The sequence below is a fragment of the Ixodes scapularis genome, unplaced genomic scaffold (genome assembly GCF_016920785.2).
Source record: "Ixodes scapularis isolate PalLabHiFi unplaced genomic scaffold, ASM1692078v2 PGA_scaffold2__306_contigs__length_199485367, whole genome shotgun sequence".
Classification (NCBI taxonomy): Eukaryota; Metazoa; Arthropoda; class Arachnida; order Ixodida; family Ixodidae; genus Ixodes; species Ixodes scapularis.
Genome location: NW_024609857.1, coordinates 172,046,559 through 172,070,436, shown reverse-complemented (window position 1 = coordinate 172,070,436; position 23,878 = coordinate 172,046,559).

Below are 23,878 nucleotides of genomic sequence, written 5' to 3'. Positions count from 1 at the left end.
CAGGCCCAGTCCGGCGCAGCGATGCAAAAAGCCTGCGTCAGCAGAAGAGTGCTTGTCAATCGCGGCACCAACATGACGCCGGTTCCACGCCCCAGCGCCGAAATGGTGCCTGCTGACTTATGTAGACGGTAGTCCCCAAGAGCAGCACACGGAGCACTCCATTGTTCGTAGCGGACGATGTCGTTTTCGCCAAAACCGAATGCTGGGCACACTTCATTCTCGTAGTTGTTGTTGTCGTAGAATTCGTCCGAGGACGACACGTGGTAGCAGGCCCAGTCCGGCGCAGCGATGCAAAAAGCCTGCGTCAGCAGAAAAGTGCTTGTCAATCGCGGCACCAACATGACGCCGGTTCCACGCCCCAGCGCCGAAATGGTGCCTGCTGACTTATGTAGACGGTAGTCCCCAAGAGCAGCACTCGGAGCACTGCATTGTTCGTAGCGGACGATGTCGTTTTCGCCAAAACCGAATGCTGGGCACACTTCATTCTCGTAGTTGTTGTCGTCGTAGAGTTCGTCCGAGGACGACACGTGGTAGCAGGCCCAGTCCGGCGCAGCGATGCAAAAAGCCTGCCTCAGCAGAAGAGTGCTTGTCAATCGCGGCACCAACATGACGCCGGTTCCACGCCCCAGCGCCGAAATGGTGCCTGCTGACTTATGTAGACGGTAGTCCGCAAGAGCAGCACTCGGAGCACTGCATTGTTCGTTGCGGACGATGTCGTTTTCGCCAAAACCGAATGCTGGGCACACTTCATTGTCGTAGTTGTTGTCGTCGTAGAATTCGTCCGAGGACGACACGTGGTAGCAGGCCCAGTCCGGCGCAGCGATGCAAAAAGCCTGCGTCAGCAGAAGAGTGCTTGTCAATCGCGGCACCAACATGACGCTGGTTCCACGCCCCAGCGCCGAAATGGTGCCTGCTGACTTATGTAGACGGTAGTCCGCAAGAGCACCACTCGGAGCACTGCATTGTTCGTAGCGGACGATGTCGTTTTCGCCAAAACCGAATGCTGGGCACACTTCATTCTCGTAGTTGTTGTCGTCGTAGAATTCGTCCGAGGACGACACGTGGTAGCAGGCCCAGTCCGGCGCAGCGATGCAAAAAGCCTGCGTCAGCAGAAGAGTGCTTGTCAATCGCGGCACCAACATGACGCCGGTTCCACGCCCCAGCGCCGAAATGGTGCCTGCTGACTTATGTAGACGGTAGTCCCCAAGAGCAGCACTCGGAGCACTCCATTGTTCGTAGCGGACGATGTCGTTTTCGCCAAAACCGAATGCTGGGCACACTTCATTCTCGTAGTTGTTGTCGTCGTAGAATTCGTCCGAGGACGACACGTGGTAGCAGGCCCAGTCCGTCGCAGCGATGCAAAAAGCCTGCGTCAGCAGAAGAGTGCTTGTCAATCGCGGCACCAACATGACGCCGGTTCCACGCCCCAGCGCCGAAATGGTGCCTGCTGACTTATGTAGACGGTAGTCCGCAAGAGCAGCACTCGGAGCACTCCATTGTTCGTAGCGGACGATGTCGTTTTCGCCAAAACCGAATGCTGGGCACACTTCATTCTCGTAGTTGTTGTCGTCGTAGAATTCGTCCGAGGACGACACGTGGTAGCAGGCCCAGTCCGGCGCAGCGATGCAAAAAGCCTGCGTCAGCAGAAGAGTGCTTGTCAATCGCGGCACCAACATGACGCCGGTTCCACGCCCCAGCGCCGAAATGGTGCCTGCTGACTTATGTAGACGGTAGTCCGCAAGAGCAGCACTCGGAGCACTCCATTGTTCGTAGCGGACGATGTCGTTTTCGCCAAAACCGGATGCTGGGCACACTTCATTCTCGTAGTTGTTGTCGTCGTAGAATTCGTCCGAGGACGACACGTGGTAGCAGGCCCAGTCCGGCGCAGCGATGCAAAAAGCCTGCGTCAGCAGAAGAGTGCTTGTCAATCGCGGCACCAACATGGCGCCGGTTCCACGCCCCAGCGCCGAAATGGTGCCTGCTGACTTATGTAGACGGTAGTCCCCAAGAGCAGCACTCGGAGCACTCCATTGTTCGTAGCGGACGATGTCGTTTTCGCCAAAACCGAATGCTGGGCACACTTCATTCTCGTAGTTGTTATCGTCGTAGAATTCGTCCGAGGACGACACGTGGTAGCAGGCCCAGTCCGGCGCAGCGATGCAAAAAGCCTGCGTCAGCAAAAGAGTGCTTGTCAATCGCGGCACCAACATGACGCCGGTTCCACGCCCCAGCGCCGAAATGGTGCCTGCTGACTTATGTAGACGGTAGTCCCCAAGAGCAGCACTCGGAGCACTCCATTGTTCGTAGCGGACGATGTCGTTTTCGCCAAAACCGAATGCTGGGCACACTTGATTCTCGTAGTTGTTGTCGTAGAATTCGTCCGAGGACGACACGTGGTAGCAGGCCCAGTCCGGCGCAGCGATGCAAAAAGCCTGCGTCAGCAGAAAAGTGCTTGTCAATCGCGGCACCAACATGACGCCGGTTCCACGCCCCAGCGCCGAAATGGTGCCTGCTGACTTATGTAGACGGTAGTCCCCAAGAGCAGCACTCGGAGCACTGTATTGTTCGTAGCGGACGATGTCGTTTTCGCCAAAACCGAATGCTGGGCACACTTCATTCTCGTAGTTGTTGTCGTCGTAGAATTCGTCCGAGGACGACACGTGGTAGCAGGCCCAGTCCGGCGCAGCGATGCAAAAAGCCTGCGTCAGCAGAAGAGTGCTTGTCAATCGCGGCACCAACATGACGCCGGTTCCACGCCCCAGCGCCGAAATGGTGCCTGCTGACTTATGTAGACGGTAGTCCGCAAGAGCAGCACTCGGAGCACTGCATTGTTCGTAGCGGACGATGTCGTTTTCGCCAAAACCGAATGCTGGGCACACTTCATTCTCGTAGTTGTTGTCGTCGTAGAATTCGTCCGAGGACGACACGTGGTAGCAGGCCCAGTCCGGCGCAGCGATGCAAAAAGCCTGCGTCAGCAGAAAAGTGCTTGTCAATCGCGGCACCAACATGACGCTGGTTCCACGCCCCAGCGCCGAAATGGTGCCTGCTGACTTATGTAGACGGTAGTCCCCAAGAGCAGGACTCGGAGCACTGCATTGTTCGTAGCGGACGATGTCGTTTTCGCCAAAACCGAATGCTGGGCGCACTTCATTCTCGTAGTTGTTGTCGTCGTAGAGTTCGTCCGAGGACGACACGTGGTAGCAGGCCCAGTCCGGCGCAGCGATGCAAAAAGCCTGCGTCAGCAGAAGAGTGCTTGTCAATCGCGGCACCAACATGACGCCGGTTCCACGCCCCAGCGCCGAAATGGTGCCTGCTGACTTATGTAGACGGTAGTCCCCAAGAGCAGCACTCGGAGCACTGCATTGTTCGTAGCGGACAATGTCGTTTTCGCCAAAACCGAATGCTGGGCACACTTCATTCTCGTAAATGTTGTCGTCGTAGAGTTCGTCCGAGGACGACACGTGGTAGCAGGCCCAGTCCGGCGCAGCGATGCAAAAAGCCTGCCTCAGCAGAAGAGTGCTTGTCAATCGCGGCACCAACATGACGCCGGTTCCACGCCCCAGCGCCGAAATGGTGCCTGCTGACTTATGTAGACGGTAGTCCGCAAGAGCAGCACTCGGAGCACTGGATTGTTCGTAGCGGACGATGTCGTTTTCGCCAAAACCGAATGCTGGGCACACTTCATTCTCGTAGTTGTTGTCGTCGTAGAATTCGTCCGAGGACGACACGTGGTAGCAGGCCCAGTCCGGCGCAGCGATGCAAAAAGCCTGCGTCAGCAGAAGAGTGCTTGTCAATCGCGGCACCAACATGACGCCGGTTCCACGCCCCAGCGCCGAAATGGTGCCTGCTGACTTATGTAGACGGTAGTCCCCAAGAGCAGCACTCGGAGCACTGCATTGTTCGTAGCGGACGATGTCGTTTTCGCCAAAACCGAATGCTGGGCACACTTCATTCTCGTAGTTGTTGTCGTCGTAGAATTCGTCCGAGGACGACACGTGGTAGCAGGCCCAGTCCGGCGCAGCGATGCAAAAAGCCTGCGTCAGCAGAAAAGTGCTTGTCAATCGCGGCACCAACATGACGCCGGTTCCACGCCCCAGCGCCGAAATGGTGCCTGCTGACATATGTAGACGGTAGTCCCCAAGAGCAGCACTCGGAGCACTGCATTGTTCGTAGAGGACGATGTCGTTTTCGCCAAAACCGAATGCTGGGCACACTTCATTCTCGTAGTTGTTGTCGTCGTAGAATTCGTCAGAGGACGACACGTGGTAGCAGGCCCAGTCCGGCGCAGCGATGCAAAAAGCCTGCGTCAGCAGAAAAGTGCTTGTCAATCGCGGCACCAACATGACGCCGGTTCCACGCCCCAGCGCCGAAATGGTGCCTGCTGACTTATGTAGACGGTAGTCCCCAAGAGCAGCACTCGGAGCACTGCATTGTTCGTAGCGGACGATGTCGTTTTCGCCAAAACCGAATGCTGGGCACACTTCATTCTCGTAGTTTTTGTCGTCGTAGAGTTCGTCCGAGGACGACACGTGGTAGCAGGCCCAGTCCGGCGCAGCGATGCAAAAAGCCTGCCTCAGCAGAAGAGTGCTTGTCAATCGCGGCACCAACATGACGCCGGTTCCACGCCCCAGCGCCGAAATGGTGCCTGCTGACTTATGTAGACGGTAGTCCGCAAGAGCAGCACTCGGAGCACTGCATTGTTCGTAGCGGACGATGTCGTTTTCGCCAAAACCGAATGCTGGGCACACTTCATTCTCGTAGTTGTTGTCGTCGTAGAATTCGTCCGAGGACGACACGTGGTAGCAGGCCCAGTCCGGCGCAGCGATGCAAAAAGCCTGCGTCAGCAGAAGAGTGCTTGTCAATCGCGGCACCAACATGACGCCGGTTCCACGCCCCAGCGCCGAAATGGTGCCTGCTGACTTATGTAGACGGTAGTCCCCAAGAGCAGCACTCGGAGCACTCCATTGTTCGTAGCGGACGATGTCGTTTTCGCCAAAACCGAATGCTGGGCACACTTCATTCTCGTAGTTGTTGTCGTCGTAGAATTCGTCCGAGGACGACACGTGGTAGCAGGCCCAGTCCGGCGCAGCGATGCAAAAAGCCTGCGTCAGCAGAAAAGTGCTTGTCAATCGCGGCACCAACATGACGCCGGTTCCACGCCCCAGCGCCGAAATGGTGCCTGCTGACTTATGTAGACGGTAGTCCCCAAGAGCAGCACTCGGAGCACTGCATTGTTCGTAGCGGACGATGTTGTTTTCGCCAAAACCGAATGCTGGGCACACTTCATTCTCGTAGTTGTTGTCGTCGTAGAGTTCGTCCGAGGACGACACGTGGTAGCAGGCCCAGTCCGGCGCAGCGATGCAAAAAGCCTGCCTCAGCAGAAGAGTGCTTGTCAATCGCGGCACCAACATGACGCCGGTTCCACGCCCCAGCGCCGAAATGGTGCCTGCTGACTTATGTAGACGGTAGTCCGCAAGAGCAGCACTCGGAGCACTGCATTGTTCGTAGCGGACGATGTCGTTTTCGCCAAAACCGAATGCTGGGCACACTTCATTCTCGTAGTTGTTGTCGTCGTAGAATTCGTCCGAGGACGACACGTGGTAGCAGGCCCAGTCCGGCGCAGCGATGCAAAAAGCCTGCGTCAGCAGAAGAGTGCTTGTCAATCGCGGCACCAACATGACGCCGGTTCCACGCCCCAGCGCCGAAATGGTGCCTGCTGACTTATGTAGACGGTAGTCCGCAAGAGCAGCACTCGGAGCACTGCATTGTTCGTAGCGGACGATGTCGTTTTCGCCAAAAGCGAATGCTGGGCACACTTCATTCTCGTAGTTGTTGTCGTCGTAGAATTCGTCCGAGGACGACACGTGGTAGCAGGCCCAGTCCGGCGCAGCGATGCAAAAAGCCTGCTTCAGCAGAAGAGTGCTTGTCAATCGCGGCACCAACATGACGCCGGTTCCACGCCCCAGCGCCGAAATGGTGCCTGCTGACTTATGTAGACGGTAGTCCGCAAGAGCAGCACTCGGAGCACTCCATTGTTCGTAGCGGACGATGTCGTTTTCGCCAAAACCGAATGCTGGGCACACTTCATTCTCGTAGTTGTTGTCGTCGTAGAATTCGTCCGAGGACGACACGTGGTAGCAGGCCCAGTCCGGCGCAGCGATGCAAAAAGCCTGCGTCAGCAGAAGAGTGCTTGTCAATCGCGGCACCAACATGACGCCGGTTCCACGCCCCAGCGCCGAAATGGTGCCTGCTGACTTATGTAGACGGTAGTCCCCAAGAGCAGCACTCGGAGCACTCCATTGTTCGTAGCGGACGATGTCGTTTTCGCCAAAACCGAATGCTGGGCACACTTCATTCTCGTAGTTGTTGTCGTCGTAGAATTCGTCCGAGGACGACACGTGGTAGCAGGCCCAGTCCGGCGCAGCGATGCAAAAAGCCTGCGTCAGCAGAAAAGTGCTTGTCAATCGCGGCACCAACATGACGCCGGTTCCACGCCCCAGCGCCGAAATGGTGCCTGCTGACTTATGTAGACGGTAGTCCCCAAGAGCAGCACTCGGAGCACTCCATTGTTCGTAGCGGACGATGTCGTTTTCGCCAAAACCGAATGCTGGGCACACTTCATTCTCGTAGTTGTTGTCGTCGTAGAATTCGTCCGAGGACGACACGTGGTAGCAGGCCCAGTCCGGCGCAGCGATGCAAAAAGCCTGCGTCAGCAGAAGAGTGCTTGTCAATCGCGGCACCAACATGACGCCGGTTCCACGCCCCAGCGCCGAAATGGTGCCTGCTGACTTATGTAGACGGTAGTCCGCAAGAGCAGCACTCGGAGCACTCCATTGTTCGTAGCGGACGATGTCGTTTTCGCCAAAACCGAATGCTGGGCACACTTCATTCTCGTAGTTGTTGTCGTCGTAGAATTCGTCCGAGGACGACACGTGGTAGCAGGCCCAGTCCGGCGCAGCGATGCAAAAAGCCTGCGTCAGCAAAAGAGTGCTTGTCAATCGCGGCACCAACATGACGCCGGATCCACGCCCCAGCGCCGAAATGGTGCCTGCTGACTTATGTAGACGGTAGTCCCCAAGAGCAGCACTCGGAGCACTGCATTGTTCGTAGCGGACGATGTCGTTTTCGCCAAAACCGAATGCTGGGCACACTTCATTCTCGTAGTTGTTGTCGTCGTAGAATTCGTCCGAGGACGACACGTGGTAGCAGGCCCAGTCCGGCGCAGCGATGCAAAAAGCCTGCGTCAGCAGAAGAGTGCTTGTCAATCGCGGCACCAACATGACGCCGGTTCCACGCCCCAGCGCCGAAATGGTGCCTGCTGACTTATGTAGACGGTAGTCCCCAAGAGCAGCACTCGGAGCACTGCATTGTTCGTAGCGGACGATGTCGTTTTCGCCAAACCGAATGCTGGGCACACTTCATTCTCGTAGTTGTTGTCGTCGTAGAATTCGTCCGAGGACGACACGTGGTAGCAGGCCCAATCCGGCGCAGCGATGCAAAAAGCCTGCGTCAGCAGAAAAGTGCTTGTCAATCGCGGCACCAACATGACGCCGGTTCCACGCCCCAGCGCCGAAATGGTGCCTGCTGACTTATGTAGACGGTAGTCCCCAAGAGCAGCACTCGGAACACTCCATTGTTCGTAGCGGACGATGTCGTTTTCGCCAAAACCGAATGCTGGGCACACTTCATTCTCGTAGTTGTTTTCGTCGTAGAGTTCGTCCGAGGACGACACGTGGTAGCAGGCCCAGTCCGGCGCAGCGATGCAAAAAGCCTGCGTCAGCAGAAGAGTGCTTGTCAATCGCGGCACCAACATGACGCCGGTTCCACGCCCCAGCGCCGAAATGGTGCCTGCTGACTTATGTAGACGGTAGTCCCCAAGAGCAGCACTCGGAACACTCCATTGTTCGTAGCGGACGATGTCGTTTTCGCCAAAACCGAGTGCTGGGCACACTTCATTCTCGTAGTTGTTGTCGTCGTAGAGTTCGTCCGAGGACGACACGTGGTAGCAGGCCCTGTCCGGCGCAGCGATGCAAAAAGCCTGCGTCAACAGAAGAGTGCTTGTCAATCGCGGCACCAACATGACGCCGGTTCCACGCCCCAGCGCCGAAATGGTGCCTGCTGACTTATGTAGACGGTAGTCCGCAAGAGCAGCACTCGGAACACTCCATTGTTCGTAGCGGCCGATGTCGTTTTCGCCAAAACCGAATGCTGGGCACACTTCATTCTCGTAGTTGTTGTCGTCGTAGAATTCGTCCGAGGACGACACGTGGTAGCAGGCCCAGTCCGGCGCAGCGATGCAAAAAGCCTGCGTCAGCAGAGGAGTGCTTGTCAATCGCGGCACCAACATGACGCCGGTTCCACGCCCCAGCGCCGAAATGGTGCCTGCTGACTTATGTAGACGGTAGTCCGCAAGAGCAGCACTCGGAGCACTGCATTGTTCGTAGCGGACGATGTCGTTTTCGCCAAAACCGAATGCTGGGCACACTTCATTCTCGTAGTTGTTGTCGTCGTAGAATTCGTCCGAGGACGACACGTGGTAGCAGGCCCAGTCCGGCGCAGCGATGCAAAAAGCCTGCGTCAGCAGAAGAGTGCTTGTCAATCGCGGCACCAACATGACGCCGGTTCCACGCCCCAGCGCCGAAAAGGTGCCTGCTGACTTATGTAGACGGTAGTCCCCAAGAGCAGCACTCGGAACACTCCATTGTTCGTAGCGGCCGATGTCGTTTTCGCCAAAACCGAATGCTGGGCACACTTCATTCTCGTAGTTGTTGTCGTCGTAGAATTCGTCCGAGGACGACACGTGGTTGCAGGCCCAGTCCGACGCAGCGATGCAAAAAGCCTGCGTCAGCAGAAAAGTGCTTGTCAATCGCGGCACCAACATGACGCCGGTTCCACGCCCCAGCGCCGAAATGGTGCCTGCTGACTTATGTAGACGGTAGTCCCCAAGAGCAACACTCGGAACACTCCATTGTTCGTAGCGGACGATGTCGTTTTCGCCAAAACCGAATGCTGGGCACACTTCATTCTCGTAGTTGTTGTCGTCGTAGAATTCGTCCGAGGACGACACGTGGTAGCAGGCCCAGTCCGGCGCAGCGATGCAAAAAGCCTGCGTCAGCAGAAGAGTGCTTGTTAATCGCGGCACCAACATGACGCCGGCTCCACGCCCCAGCGCCGAAATGGTGCCTGCTGACTTATGTAGACGGTAGTCCCCAAGAGCAGCACTCGGAGCACTGCATTGTTCGTAGCGGACGATGTCGTTTTCGCCAAAACCGAATGCTGGGCACACTTCATTCTCGTAGTTGTTGTCGTCGTAGAATTCGTCCGAGGACGACACGTGGTAGCAGGCCCAGTCCGGCGCAGCGATGCAAAAAGCCTGCGTCAGCAGAAGAGTGCTTGTCAATCGCGGCACCAACATGACGCCGGTTCCACGCCCCAGCGCCGAAATGGTGCCTGCTGACTTATGTAGACGGTAGTCCGCAAGAGCAGCACTCGGAGCACTGCATTGTTCGTAGCGGACGATGTCGTTTTCGCCAAAACCGAATGCTGGGCACACTTCATTCTCGTAGTTGTTGTCGTCGTAGAATTCGTCCGAGGACGACACGTGGTAGCAGGCCCAGTCCGGCGCAGCGATGCAAAAAGCCTGCGTCAGCAGAAAAGTGCTTGTCAATCGCGGCACCAACATGACGCTGGTTCCACGCCCCAGCGCCGAAATGGTGCCTGCTGACTTATGTAGACGGTAGTCCCCAAGAGCAGCACTCGGAGCACTGCATTGTTCGTAGCGGACGATGTCGTTTTCGCCAAAACCGAATGCTGGGCACACTTCATTCTCGTAGTTTTTGTCGTCGTAGAGTTCGTCCGAGGACGACACGTGGTAGCAGGCCCAGTCCGGCGCAGCGATGCAAAAAGCCTGCCTCAGCAGAAGAGTGCTTGTCAATCGCGGCACCAACATGACGCCGGTTCCACGCCCCAGCGCCGAAATGGTGCCTGCTGACTTATGTAGACGGTAGTCCGCAAGAGCAGCACTCGGAGCACTGCATTGTTCGTAGCGGACGATGTCGTTTTCGCCAAAACCGAATGCTGGACACACTTCATTCTCGTAGTTGTTGTCGTCGTAGAATTCGTCCGAGGACGACACGTGGTAGCAGGCCCAGTCCGGCGCAGCGATGCAAAAAGCCTGCGTCAGCAGAAGAGTGCTTGTCAATCGCGGCACCAACATGACGCCGGTTCCACGCCCCAGCGCCGAAATGGTGCCTGCTGACTTATGTAGACGGTAGTCCCCAAGAGCAGCACTCGGAGCACTCCATTGTTCGTAGCGGACGATGTCGTTTTCGCCAAAACCGAATGCTGGGCACACTTCATTCTCGTAGTTGTTGTCGTCGTAGAATTCGTCCGAGGACGACACGTGGTAGCAGGCCCAGTCCGGCGCAGTGATGCAAAAAGCCTGCGTCAGCAGAAAAGTGCTTGTCAATCGCGGCACCAACATGACGCCGGTTCCACGCCCCAGCGCCGAAATGGTGCCTGCTGACTTATGTAGACGGTAGTCCGCAAGAGCAGCACTCGGAGCACTGCATTGTTCGTAGCGGACGATGTCGTTTTCGCCAAAACCGAATGCTGGGCACACTTCATTCTCGTAGTTGTTGTCGTCGTAGAATTCGTCCGAGGACGACACGTGGTAGCAGGCCCAGTCCGGCGCAGCGATGCAAAAAGCCTGCGTCAGCAGAAGAGTGCTTGTCAATCGCGGCACCAACATGACGCCGGTTCCACGCCCCAGCGCCGAAATGGTGCCTGCTGACTTATGTAGACGGTAGTCCCCAAGAGCAGCACTCGGAGCACTCCATTGTTCGTAGCGGACGATGTCGTTTTCGCCAAAACCGAATGCTGGGCACACTTCATTCTCGTAGTTGTTGTCGTCGTAGAATTCGTCCGAGGACGACACGTGGTAGCAGGCCCAGTCCGGCGCAGCGATGCAAAAAGCCTGCGTCAGCAGAAAAGTGCTTGTCAATCGCGGCACCAACATGACGCCGGTTCCACGCCCCAGCGCCGAAATGGTGCCTGCTGACTTATGTAGACGGTAGTCCCCAAGAGCAGCACTCGGAGCACTGCATTGTTCGTAGCGGACGATGTTGTTTTCGCCAAAACCGAATGCTGGGCACACTTCATTCTCGTAGTTGTTGTCGTCGTAGAGTTCGTCCGAGGACGACACGTGGTAGCAGGCCCAGTCCGGCGCAGCGATGCAAAAAGCCTGCCTCAGCAGAAGAGTGCTTGTCAATCGCGGCACCAACATGACGCCGGTTCCACGCCCCAGCGCCGAAATGGTGCCTGCTGACTTATGTAGACGGTAGTCCGCAAGAGCAGCACTCGGAGCACTGCATTGTTCGTAGCGGACGATGTCGTTTTCGCCAAAACCGAATGCTGGGCACACTTCATTCTCGTAGTTGTTGTCGTCGTAGAATTCGTCCGAGGACGACACGTGGTAGCAGGCCCAGTCCGGCGCAGCGATGCAAAAAGCCTGCGTCAGCAGAAGAGTGCTTGTCAATCGCGGCACCAACATGACGCCGGTTCCACGCCCCAGCGCCGAAATGGTGCCTGCTGACTTATGTAGACGGTAGTCCCCAAGAGCAGCACTCGGAGCACTGCATTGTTCGTAGCGGACGATGTCGTTTTCGCCAAAACCGAATGCTGGGCACACTTCATTCTCGTAGTTTTTGTCGTCGTAGAGTTCGTCCGAGGACGACACGTGGTAGCAGGCCCAGTCCGGCGCAGCGATGCAAAAAGCCTGCCTCAGCAGAAGAGTGCTTGTCAATCGCGGCACCAACATGACGCCGGTTCCACGCCCCAGCGCCGAAATGGTGCCTGCTGACTTATGTAGACGGTAGTCCGCAAGAGCAGCACTCGGAGCACTGCATTGTTCGTAGCGGACGATGTCGTTTTCGCCAAAACCGAATGCTGGACACACTTCATTCTCGTAGTTGTTGTCGTCGTAGAATTCGTCCGAGGACGACACGTGGTAGCAGGCCCAGTCCGGCGCAGCGATGCAAAAAGCCTGCGTCAGCAGAAGAGTGCTTGTCAATCGCGGCACCAACATGACGCCGGTTCCACGCCCCAGCGCCGAAATGGTGCCTGCTGACTTATGTAGACGGTAGTCCCCAAGAGCAGCACTCGGAGCACTCCATTGTTCGTAGCGGACGATGTCGTTTTCGCCAAAACCGAATGCTGGGCACACTTCATTCTCGTAGTTGTTGTCGTCGTAGAATTCGTCCGAGGACGACACGTGGTAGCAGGCCCAGTCCGGCGCAGTGATGCAAAAAGCCTGCGTCAGCAGAAAAGTGCTTGTCAATCGCGGCACCAACATGACGCCGGTTCCACGCCCCAGCGCCGAAATGGTGCCTGCTGACTTATGTAGACGGTAGTCCGCAAGAGCAGCACTCGGAGCACTGCATTGTTCGTAGCGGACGATGTCGTTTTCGCCAAAACCGAATGCTGGGCACACTTCATTCTCGTAGTTGTTGTCGTCGTAGAATTCGTCCGAGGACGACACGTGGTAGCAGGCCCAGTCCGGCGCAGCGATGCAAAAAGCCTGCGTCAGCAGAAGAGTGCTTGTCAATCGCGGCACCAACATGACGCCGGTTCCACGCCCCAGCGCCGAAATGGTGCCTGCTGACTTATGTAGACGGTAGTCCCCAAGAGCAGCACTCGGAGCACTCCATTGTTCGTAGCGGACGATGTCGTTTTCGCCAAAACCGAATGCTGGGCACACTTCATTCTCGTAGTTGTTGTCGTCGTAGAATTCGTCCGAGGACGACACGTGGTAGCAGGCCCAGTCCGGCGCAGCGATGCAAAAAGCCTGCGTCAGCAGAAAAGTGCTTGTCAATCGCGGCACCAACATGACGCCGGTTCCACGCCCCAGCGCCGAAATGGTGCCTGCTGACTTATGTAGACGGTAGTCCCCAAGAGCAGCACTCGGAGCACTGCATTGTTCGTAGCGGACGATGTTGTTTTCGCCAAAACCGAATGCTGGGCACACTTCATTCTCGTAGTTGTTGTCGTCGTAGAGTTCGTCCGAGGACGACACGTGGTAGCAGGCCCAGTCCGGCGCAGCGATGCAAAAAGCCTGCCTCAGCAGAAGAGTGCTTGTCAATCGCGGCACCAACATGACGCCGGTTCCACGCCCCAGCGCCGAAATGGTGCCTGCTGACTTATGTAGACGGTAGTCCGCAAGAGCAGCACTCGGAGCACTGCATTGTTCGTAGCGGACGATGTCGTTTTCGCCAAAACCGAATGCTGGGCACACTTCATTCTCGTAGTTGTTGTCGTCGTAGAATTCGTCCGAGGACGACACGTGGTAGCAGGCCCAGTCCGGCGCAGCGATGCAAAAAGCCTGCGTCAGCAGAAGAGTGCTTGTCAATCGCGGCACCAACATGACGCCGGTTCCACGCCCCAGCGCCGAAATGGTGCCTGCTGACTTATGTAGACGGTAGTCCGCAAGAGCAGCACTCGGAGCACTGCATTGTTCGTAGCGGACGATGTCGTTTTCGCCAAAAGCGAATGCTGGGCACACTTCATTCTCGTAGTTGTTGTCGTCGTAGAATTCGTCCGAGGACGACACGTGGTAGCAGGCCCAGTCCGGCGCAGCGATGCAAAAAGCCTGCTTCAGCAGAAGAGTGCTTGTCAATCGCGGCACCAACATGACGCCGGTTCCACGCCCCAGCGCCGAAATGGTGCCTGCTGACTTATGTAGACGGTAGTCCGCAAGAGCAGCACTCGGAGCACTCCATTGTTCGTAGCGGACGATGTCGTTTTCGCCAAAACCGAATGCTGGGCACACTTCATTCTCGTAGTTGTTGTCGTCGTAGAATTCGTCCGAGGACGACACGTGGTAGCAGGCCCAGTCCGGCGCAGCGATGCAAAAAGCCTGCGTCAGCAGAAGAGTGCTTGTCAATCGCGGCACCAACATGACGCCGGTTCCACGCCCCAGCGCCGAAATGGTGCCTGCTGACTTATGTAGACGGTAGTCCCCAAGAGCAGCACTCGGAGCACTCCATTGTTCGTAGCGGACGATGTCGTTTTCGCCAAAACCGAATGCTGGGCACACTTCATTCTCGTAGTTGTTGTCGTCGTAGAATTCGTCCGAGGACGACACGTGGTAGCAGGCCCAGTCCGGCGCAGCGATGCAAAAAGCCTGCGTCAGCAGAAAAGTGCTTGTCAATCGCGGCACCAACATGACGCCGGTTCCACGCCCCAGCGCCGAAATGGTGCCTGCTGACTTATGTAGACGGTAGTCCCCAAGAGCAGCACTCGGAGCACTCCATTGTTCGTAGCGGACGATGTCGTTTTCGCCAAAACCGAATGCTGGGCACACTTCATTCTCGTAGTTGTTGTCGTCGTAGAATTCGTCCGAGGACGACACGTGGTAGCAGGCCCAGTCCGGCGCAGCGATGCAAAAAGCCTGCGTCAGCAGAAGAGTGCTTGTCAATCGCGGCACCAACATGACGCCGGTTCCACGCCCCAGCGCCGAAATGGTGCCTGCTGACTTATGTAGACGGTAGTCCGCAAGAGCAGCACTCGGAGCACTCCATTGTTCGTAGCGGACGATGTCGTTTTCGCCAAAACCGAATGCTGGGCACACTTCATTCTCGTAGTTGTTGTCGTCGTAGAATTCGTCCGAGGACGACACGTGGTAGCAGGCCCAGTCCGGCGCAGCGATGCAAAAAGCCTGCGTCAGCAAAAGAGTGCTTGTCAATCGCGGCACCAACATGACGCCGGATCCACGCCCCAGCGCCGAAATGGTGCCTGCTGACTTATGTAGACGGTAGTCCCCAAGAGCAGCACTCGGAGCACTGCATTGTTCGTAGCGGACGATGTCGTTTTCGCCAAAACCGAATGCTGGGCACACTTCATTCTCGTAGTTGTTGTCGTCGTAGAATTCGTCCGAGGACGACACGTGGTAGCAGGCCCAGTCCGGCGCAGCGATGCAAAAAGCCTGCGTCAGCAGAAGAGTGCTTGTCAATCGCGGCACCAACATGACGCCGGTTCCACGCCCCAGCGCCGAAATGGTGCCTGCTGACTTATGTAGACGGTAGTCCCCAAGAGCAGCACTCGGAGCACTGCATTGTTCGTAGCGGACGATGTCGTTTTCGCCAAACCGAATGCTGGGCACACTTCATTCTCGTAGTTGTTGTCGTCGTAGAATTCGTCCGAGGACGACACGTGGTAGCAGGCCCAATCCGGCGCAGCGATGCAAAAAGCCTGCGTCAGCAGAAAAGTGCTTGTCAATCGCGGCACCAACATGACGCCGGTTCCACGCCCCAGCGCCGAAATGGTGCCTGCTGACTTATGTAGACGGTAGTCCCCAAGAGCAGCACTCGGAACACTCCATTGTTCGTAGCGGACGATGTCGTTTTCGCCAAAACCGAATGCTGGGCACACTTCATTCTCGTAGTTGTTTTCGTCGTAGAGTTCGTCCGAGGACGACACGTGGTAGCAGGCCCAGTCCGGCGCAGCGATGCAAAAAGCCTGCGTCAGCAGAAGAGTGCTTGTCAATCGCGGCACCAACATGACGCCGGTTCCACGCCCCAGCGCCGAAATGGTGCCTGCTGACTTATGTAGACGGTAGTCCCCAAGAGCAGCACTCGGAACACTCCATTGTTCGTAGCGGACGATGTCGTTTTCGCCAAAACCGAGTGCTGGGCACACTTCATTCTCGTAGTTGTTGTCGTCGTAGAGTTCGTCCGAGGACGACACGTGGTAGCAGGCCCTGTCCGGCGCAGCGATGCAAAAAGCCTGCGTCAACAGAAGAGTGCTTGTCAATCGCGGCACCAACATGACGCCGGTTCCACGCCCCAGCGCCGAAATGGTGCCTGCTGACTTATGTAGACGGTAGTCCGCAAGAGCAGCACTCGGAACACTCCATTGTTCGTAGCGGCCGATGTCGTTTTCGCCAAAACCGAATGCTGGGCACACTTCATTCTCGTAGTTGTTGTCGTCGTAGAATTCGTCCGAGGACGACACGTGGTAGCAGGCCCAGTCCGGCGCAGCGATGCAAAAAGCCTGCGTCAGCAGAGGAGTGCTTGTCAATCGCGGCACCAACATGACGCCGGTTCCACGCCCCAGCGCCGAAATGGTGCCTGCTGACTTATGTAGACGGTAGTCCGCAAGAGCAGCACTCGGAGCACTGCATTGTTCGTAGCGGACGATGTCGTTTTCGCCAAAACCGAATGCTGGGCACACTTCATTCTCGTAGTTGTTGTCGTCGTAGAATTCGTCCGAGGACGACACGTGGTAGCAGGCCCAGTCCGGCGCAGCGATGCAAAAAGCCTGCGTCAGCAGAAGAGTGCTTGTCAATCGCGGCACCAACATGACGCCGGTTCCACGCCCCAGCGCCGAAAAGGTGCCTGCTGACTTATGTAGACGGTAGTCCCCAAGAGCAGCACTCGGAACACTCCATTGTTCGTAGCGGCCGATGTCGTTTTCGCCAAAACCGAATGCTGGGCACACTTCATTCTCGTAGTTGTTGTCGTCGTAGAATTCGTCCGAGGACGACACGTGGTTGCAGGCCCAGTCCGACGCAGCGATGCAAAAAGCCTGCGTCAGCAGAAAAGTGCTTGTCAATCGCGGCACCAACATGACGCCGGTTCCACGCCCCAGCGCCGAAATGGTGCCTGCTGACTTATGTAGACGGTAGTCCCCAAGAGCAACACTCGGAACACTCCATTGTTCGTAGCGGACGATGTCGTTTTCGCCAAAACCGAATGCTGGGCACACTTCATTCTCGTAGTTGTTGTCGTCGTAGAATTCGTCCGAGGACGACACGTGGTAGCAGGCCCAGTCCGGCGCAGCGATGCAAAAAGCCTGCGTCAGCAGAAGAGTGCTTGTTAATCGCGGCACCAACATGACGCCGGCTCCACGCCCCAGCGCCGAAATGGTGCCTGCTGACTTATGTAGACGGTAGTCCCCAAGAGCAGCACTCGGAGCACTGCATTGTTCGTAGCGGACGATGTCGTTTTCGCCAAAACCGAATGCTGGGCACACTTCATTCTCGTAGTTGTTGTCGTCGTAGAATTCGTCCGAGGACGACACGTGGTAGCAGGCCCAGTCCGGCGCAGCGATGCAAAAAGCCTGCGTCAGCAGAAGAGTGCTTGTCAATCGCGGCACCAACATGACGCCGGTTCCACGCCCCAGCGCCGAAATGGTGCCTGCTGACTTATGTAGACGGTAGTCCGCAAGAGCAGCACTCGGAGCACTGCATTGTTCGTAGCGGACGATGTCGTTTTCGCCAAAACCGAATGCTGGGCACACTTCATTCTCGTAGTTGTTGTCGTCGTAGAATTCGTCCGAGGACGACACGTGGTAGCAGGCCCAGTCCGGCGCAGCGATGCAAAAAGCCTGCGTCAGCAGAAAAGTGCTTGTCAATCGCGGCACCAACATGACGCTGGTTCCACGCCCCAGCGCCGAAATGGTGCCTGCTGACTTATGTAGACGGTAGTCCCCAAGAGCAGCACTCGGAGCACTGCATTGTTCGTAGCGGACGATGTCGTTTTCGCCAAAACCGAATGCTGGGCACACTTCATTCTCGTAGTTTTTGTCGTCGTAGAGTTCGTCCGAGGACGACACGTGGTAGCAGGCCCAGTCCGGCGCAGCGATGCAAAAAGCCTGCCTCAGCAGAAGAGTGCTTGTCAATCGCGGCACCAACATGACGCCGGTTCCACGCCCCAGCGCCGAAATGGTGCCTGCTGACTTATGTAGACGGTAGTCCGCAAGAGCAGCACTCGGAGCACTGCATTGTTCGTAGCGGACGATGTCGTTTTCGCCAAAACCGAATGCTGGACACACTTCATTCTCGTAGTTGTTGTCGTCGTAGAATTCGTCCGAGGACGACACGTGGTAGCAGGCCCAGTCCGGCGCAGCGATGCAAAAAGCCTGCGTCAGCAGAAGAGTGCTTGTCAATCGCGGCACCAACATGACGCCGGTTCCACGCCCCAGCGCCGAAATGGTGCCTGCTGACTTATGTAGACGGTAGTCCCCAAGAGCAGCACTCGGAGCACTCCATTGTTCGTAGCGGACGATGTCGTTTTCGCCAAAACCGAATGCTGGGCACACTTCATTCTCGTAGTTGTTGTCGTCGTAGAATTCGTCCGAGGACGACACGTGGTAGCAGGCCCAGTCCGGCGCAGTGATGCAAAAAGCCTGCGTCAGCAGAAAAGTGCTTGTCAATCGCGGCACCAACATGACGCCGGTTCCACGCCCCAGCGCCGAAATGGTGCCTGCTGACTTATGTAGACGGTAGTCCGCAAGAGCAGCACTCGGAGCACTGCATTGTTCGTAGCGGACGATGTCGTTTTCGCCAAAACCGAATGCTGGGCACACTTCATTCTCGTAGTTGTTGTCGTCGTAGAATTCGTCCGAGGACGACACGTGGTAGCAGGCCCAGTCCGGCGCAGCGATGCAAAAAGCCTGCGTCAGCAGAAGAGTGCTTGTCAATCGCGGCACCAACATGACGCCGGTTCCACGCCCCAGCGCCGAAATGGTGCCTGCTGACTTATGTAGACGGTAGTCCGCAAGAGCAGCACTCGGAGCACTGCATTGTTCGTAGCGGACGATGTCGTTTTCGCCAAAACCGAATGCTGGGCACACTTCATTCTCGTAGTTGTTGTCGTCGTAGAGTTCGTCCGAGGACGACACGTGGTAGCAGGCCCAGTCCGGCGCAGCGATGCAAAAAGCCTGCGTCAGCAGAAAAGTGCTTGTCAATCGCGGCACCAACATGACGCTGGTTCCACGCCCCAGCGCCGAAATGGTGCCTGCTGACTTATGTAGACGGTAGTCCCCAAGAGCAGCACTCGGAGCACTGCATTGTTCGTAGCGGACGATGTCGTTTTCGCCAAAACCGAATGCTGGGCACACTTCATTCTCGTAGTTTTTGTCGTCGTAGAGTTCGTCCGAGGACGACACGTGGTAGCAGGCCCAGTCCGGCGCAGCGATGCAAAAAGCCTGCCTCAGCAGAAGAGTGCTTGTCAATCGCGGCACCAACATGACGCCGGTTCCACGCCCCAGCGCCGAAATGGTGCCTGCTGACTTATGTAGACGGTAGTCCGCAAGAGCAGCACTCGGAGCACTGCATTGTTCGTAGCGGACGATGTCGTTTTCGCCAAAACCGAATGCTGGGCACACTTCATTCTCGTAGTTGTTGTCGTCGTAGAATTCGTCCGAGGACGACACGTGGTAGCAGGCCCAGTCCGGCGCAGCGATGCAAAAAGCCTGCGTCAGCAGAAGAGTGCTTGTCAATCGCGGCACCAACATGACGCCGGTTCCACGCCCCAGCGCCGAAATGGTGCCTGCTGACTTATGTAGACGGTAGTCCCCAAGAGCAGCACTCGGAGCACTCCATTGTTCGTAGCGGACGATGTCGTTTTCGCCAAAACCGAATGCTGGGCACACTTCATTCTCGTAGTTGTTGTCGTCGTAGAATTCGTCCGAGGACGACACGTGGTAGCAGGCCCAGTCCGGCGCAGCGATGCAAAAAGCCTGCGTCAGCAGAAAAGTGCTTGTCAATCGCGGCACCAACATGACGCCGGTTCCACGCCCCAGCGCCGAAATGGTGCCTGCTGACTTATGTAGACGGTAGTCCGCAAGAGCAGCACTCGGAGCACTGCATTGTTCGTAGCGGACGATGTCGTTTTCGCCAAAACCGAATGCTGGGCACACTTCATTCTCGTAGTTGTTGTCGTCGTAGAATTCGTCCGAGGACGACACGTGGTAGCAGGCCCAGTCCGGCGCAGCGATGCAAAAAGCCTGCGTCAGCAGAAGAGTGCTTGTCAATCGCGGCACCAACATGACGCCGGTTCCACGCCCCAGCGCCGAAATGGTGCCTGCTGACTTATGTAGACGGTAGTCCGCAAGAGCAGCACTCGGAGCACTGCATTGTTCGTAGCGGACGATGTCGTTTTCGCCAAAACCGAATGCTGGGCACACTTCATTCTCGTAGTTGTTGTCGTCGTAGAGTTCGTCCGAGGACGACACGTGGTAGCAGGCCCAGTCCGGCGCAGCGATGCAAAAAGCCTGCCTCAGCAGAAGAGTGCTTGTCAATCGCGGCACCAACATGACGCCGGTTCCACGCCCCAGCGCCGAAATGGTGCCTGCTGACTTATGTAGACGGTAGTCCCCAAGAGCAGCACTCGGAGCACTGCATTGTTCGTAGCGGACAATGTCGTTTTCGCCAAAACCGAATGCTGGGCACACTTCATTCTCGTAAATGTTGTCGTCGTAGAGTTCGTCCGAGGACGACACGTGGTAGCAGGCCCAGTCCGGCGCAGCGATGCAAAAAGCCTGCCTCAGCAGAAGAGTGCTTGTCAATCGCGGCACCAACATGACGCCGGTTCCACGCCCCAGCGCCGAAATGGTGCCTGCTGACTTATGTAGACGGTAGTCCGCAAGAGCAGCACTCGGAGCACTGCATTGTTCGTAGCGGACGATGTCGTTTTCGCCAAAACCGAATGCTGGGCACACTTCATTCTCGTAGTTGTTGTCGTCGTAGAATTCGTCCGAGGACGACACGTGGTAGCAGGCCCAGTCCGGCGCAGCGATGCAAAAAGCCTGCGTCAGCAGAAGAGTGCTTGTCAATCGCGGCACCAACATGACGCCGGTTCCACGCCCCAGCGCCGAAATGGTGCCTGCTGACTTATGTAGACGGTAGTCCCCAAGAGCAGCACTCGGAGCACTGCATTGTTCGTAGCGGACGATGTCGTTTTCGCCAAAACCGAATGCTGGGCACACTTCATTCTCGTAGTTGTTGTCGTCGTAGAATTCGTCCGAGGACGACACGTGGTAGCAGGCCCAGTCCGGCGCAGCGATGCAAAAAGCCTGCGTCAGCAGAAAAGTGCTTGTCAATCGCGGCACCAACATGACGCCGGTTCCACGCCCCAGCGCCGAAATGGTGCCTGCTGACATATGTAGACGGTAGTCCCCAAGAGCAGCACTCGGAGCACTGCATTGTTCGTAGAGGACGATGTCGTTTTCGCCAAAACCGAATGCTGGGCACACTTCATTCTCGTAGTTGTTGTCGTCGTAGAATTCGTCAGAGGACGACACGTGGTAGCAGGCCCAGTCCGGCGCAGCGATGCAAAAAGCCTGCGTCAGCAGAAAAGTGCTTGTCAATCGCGGCACCGACATGACGCCGGTTCCACGCCCCAGCGCCGAAATGGTGCCTGCTGACTTATGTAGACGGTAGTCCCCAAGAGCAGCACTCGGAGCACTGCACTGTTCGTAGCGGACGATGTCGTTTTCGCCAAAACCGAATGCTGGGCACACTTCATTCTCGTAGTTTTTGTCGTCGTAGAGTTCGTCCGAGGACGACACGTGGTAGCAGGCCCAGTCCGGCGCAGCGATGCAAAAAGCCTGCCTCAGCAGAAGAGTGCTTGTCAATCGCGGCACCAACATGACGCCGGTTCCACGCCCCAGCGCCGAAATGGTGCCTGCTGACTTATGTAGACGGTAGCCCGCAAGAGCAGCACTCGGAGCACTGCATTGTTCGTAGCGGACGATGTCGTTTTCGCCAAAACCGAATGCTGGGCACACTTCATTCTCGTAGTTGTTGTCGTCGTAGAATTCGTCCGAGGACGACACGTGGTAGCAGGCCCAGTCCGGCGCAGCGATGCAAAAAGCCTGCGTCAGCAGAAGAGTGCTTGTCAATCGCGGCACCAACATGACGCCGGTTCCACGCCCCAGCGCCGAAATGGTGCCTGCTGACTTATGTAGACGGTAGTCCCCAAGAGCAGCACTCGGAGCACTCCATTGTTCGTAGCGGACGATGTCGTTTTCGCCAAAACCGAATGCTGGGCACACTTCATTCTCGTAGTTGTTGTCGTCGTAGAATTCGTCCGAGGACGACACGTGGTAGCAGGCCCAGTCCGGCGCAGCGATGCAAAAAGCCTGCGTCAGCAGAAAAGTGCTTGTCAATCGCGGCACCAACATGACGCCGGTTCCACGCCCCAGCGCCGAAATGGTGCCTGCTGACTTATGTAGACCGTAGTCCCCAAGAGCAGCACTCGGAGCACTGCATTGTTCGTAGCGGACGATGTTGTTTTCGCCAAAACCGAATGCTGGGCACACTTCATTCTCGTAGTTGTTGTCGTCGTAGAGTTCGTCCGAGGACGACACGTGGTAGCAGGCCCAGTCCGGCGCAGCGATGCAAAAAGCCTGCCTCAGCAGAAGAGTGCTTGTCAATCGCGGCACCAACATGACGCCGGTTCCACGCCCCAGCGCCGAAATGGTGCCTGCTGACTTATGTAGACGGTAGTCCGCAAGAGCAGCACTCGGAGCACTGCATTGTTCGTAGCGGACGATGTCGTTTTCGCCAAAACCGAATGCTGGGCACACTTCATTCTCGTAGTTGTTGTCGTCGTAGAATTCGTCCGAGGACGACACGTGGTAGCAGGCCCAGTCCGGCGCAGCGATGCAAAAAGCCTGCGTCAGCAGAAGAGTGCTTGTCAATCGCGGCACCAACATGACGCCGGTTCCACGCCCCAGCGCCGAAATGGTGCCTGCTGACTTATGTAGACGGTAGTCCGCAAGAGCAGCACTCGGAGCACTGCATTGTTCGTAGCGGACGATGTCGTTTTCGCCAAAAGCGAATGCTGGGCACACTTCATTCTCGTAGTTGTTGTCGTCGTAGAATTCGTCCGAGGACGACACGTGGTAGCAGGCCCAGTCCGGCGCAGCGATGCAAAAAGCCTGCTTCAGCAGAAGAGTGCTTGTCAATCGCGGCACCAACATGACGCCGGTTCCACGCCCCAGCGCCGAAATGGTGCCTGCTGACTTATGTAGACGGTAGTCCGCAAGAGCAGCACTCGGAGCACTCCATTGTTCGTAGCGGACGATGTCGTTTTCGCCAAAACCGAATGCTGGGCACACTTCATTCTCGTAGTTGTTGTCGTCGTAGAATTCGTCCGAGGACGACACGTGGTAGCAGGCCCAGTCCGGCGCAGCGATGCAAAAAGCCTGCGTCAGCAGAAGAGTGCTTGTCAATCGCGGCACCAACATGACGCCGGTTCCACGCCCCAGCGCCGAAATGGTGCCTGCTGACTTATGTAGACGGTAGTCCCCAAGAGCAGCACTCGGAGCACTCCATTGTTCGTAGCGGACGATGTCGTTTTCGCCAAAACCGAATGCTGGGCACACTTCATTCTCGTAGTTGTTGTCGTCGTAGAATTCGTCCGAGGACGACACGTGGTAGCAGGCCCAGTCCGGCGCAGCGATGCAAAAAGCCTGCGTCAGCAGAAAAGTGCTTGTCAATCGCGGCACCAACATGACGCCGGTTCCACGCCCCAGCGCCGAAATGGTGCCTGCTGACTTATGTAGACGGTAGTCCCCAAGAGCAGCACTCGGAGCACTCCATTGTTCGTAGCGGACGATGTCGTTTTCGCCAAAACCGAATGCTGGGCACACTTCATTCTCGTAGTTGTTGTCGTCGTAGAATTCGTCCGAGGACGACACGTGGTAGCAGGCCCAGTCCGGCGCAGCGATGCAAAAAGCCTGCGTCAGCAGAAGAGTGCTTGTCAATCGCGGCACCAACATGACGCCGGTTCCACGCCCCAGCGCCGAAATGGTGCCTGCTGACTTATGTAGACGGTAGTCCGCAAGAGCACCACTCGGAGCACTCCATTGTTCGTAGCGGACGATGTCGTTTTCGCCAAAACCGAATGCTGGGCACACTTCATTCTCGTAGTTGTTGTCGTCGTAGAATTCGTCCGAGGACGACACGTGGTAGCAGGCCCAGTCCGGCGCAGCGATGCAAAAAGCCTGCGTCAGCAAAAGAGTGCTTGTCAATCGCGGCACCAACATGACGCCGGATCCACGCCCCAGCGCCGAAATGGTGCCTGCTGACTTA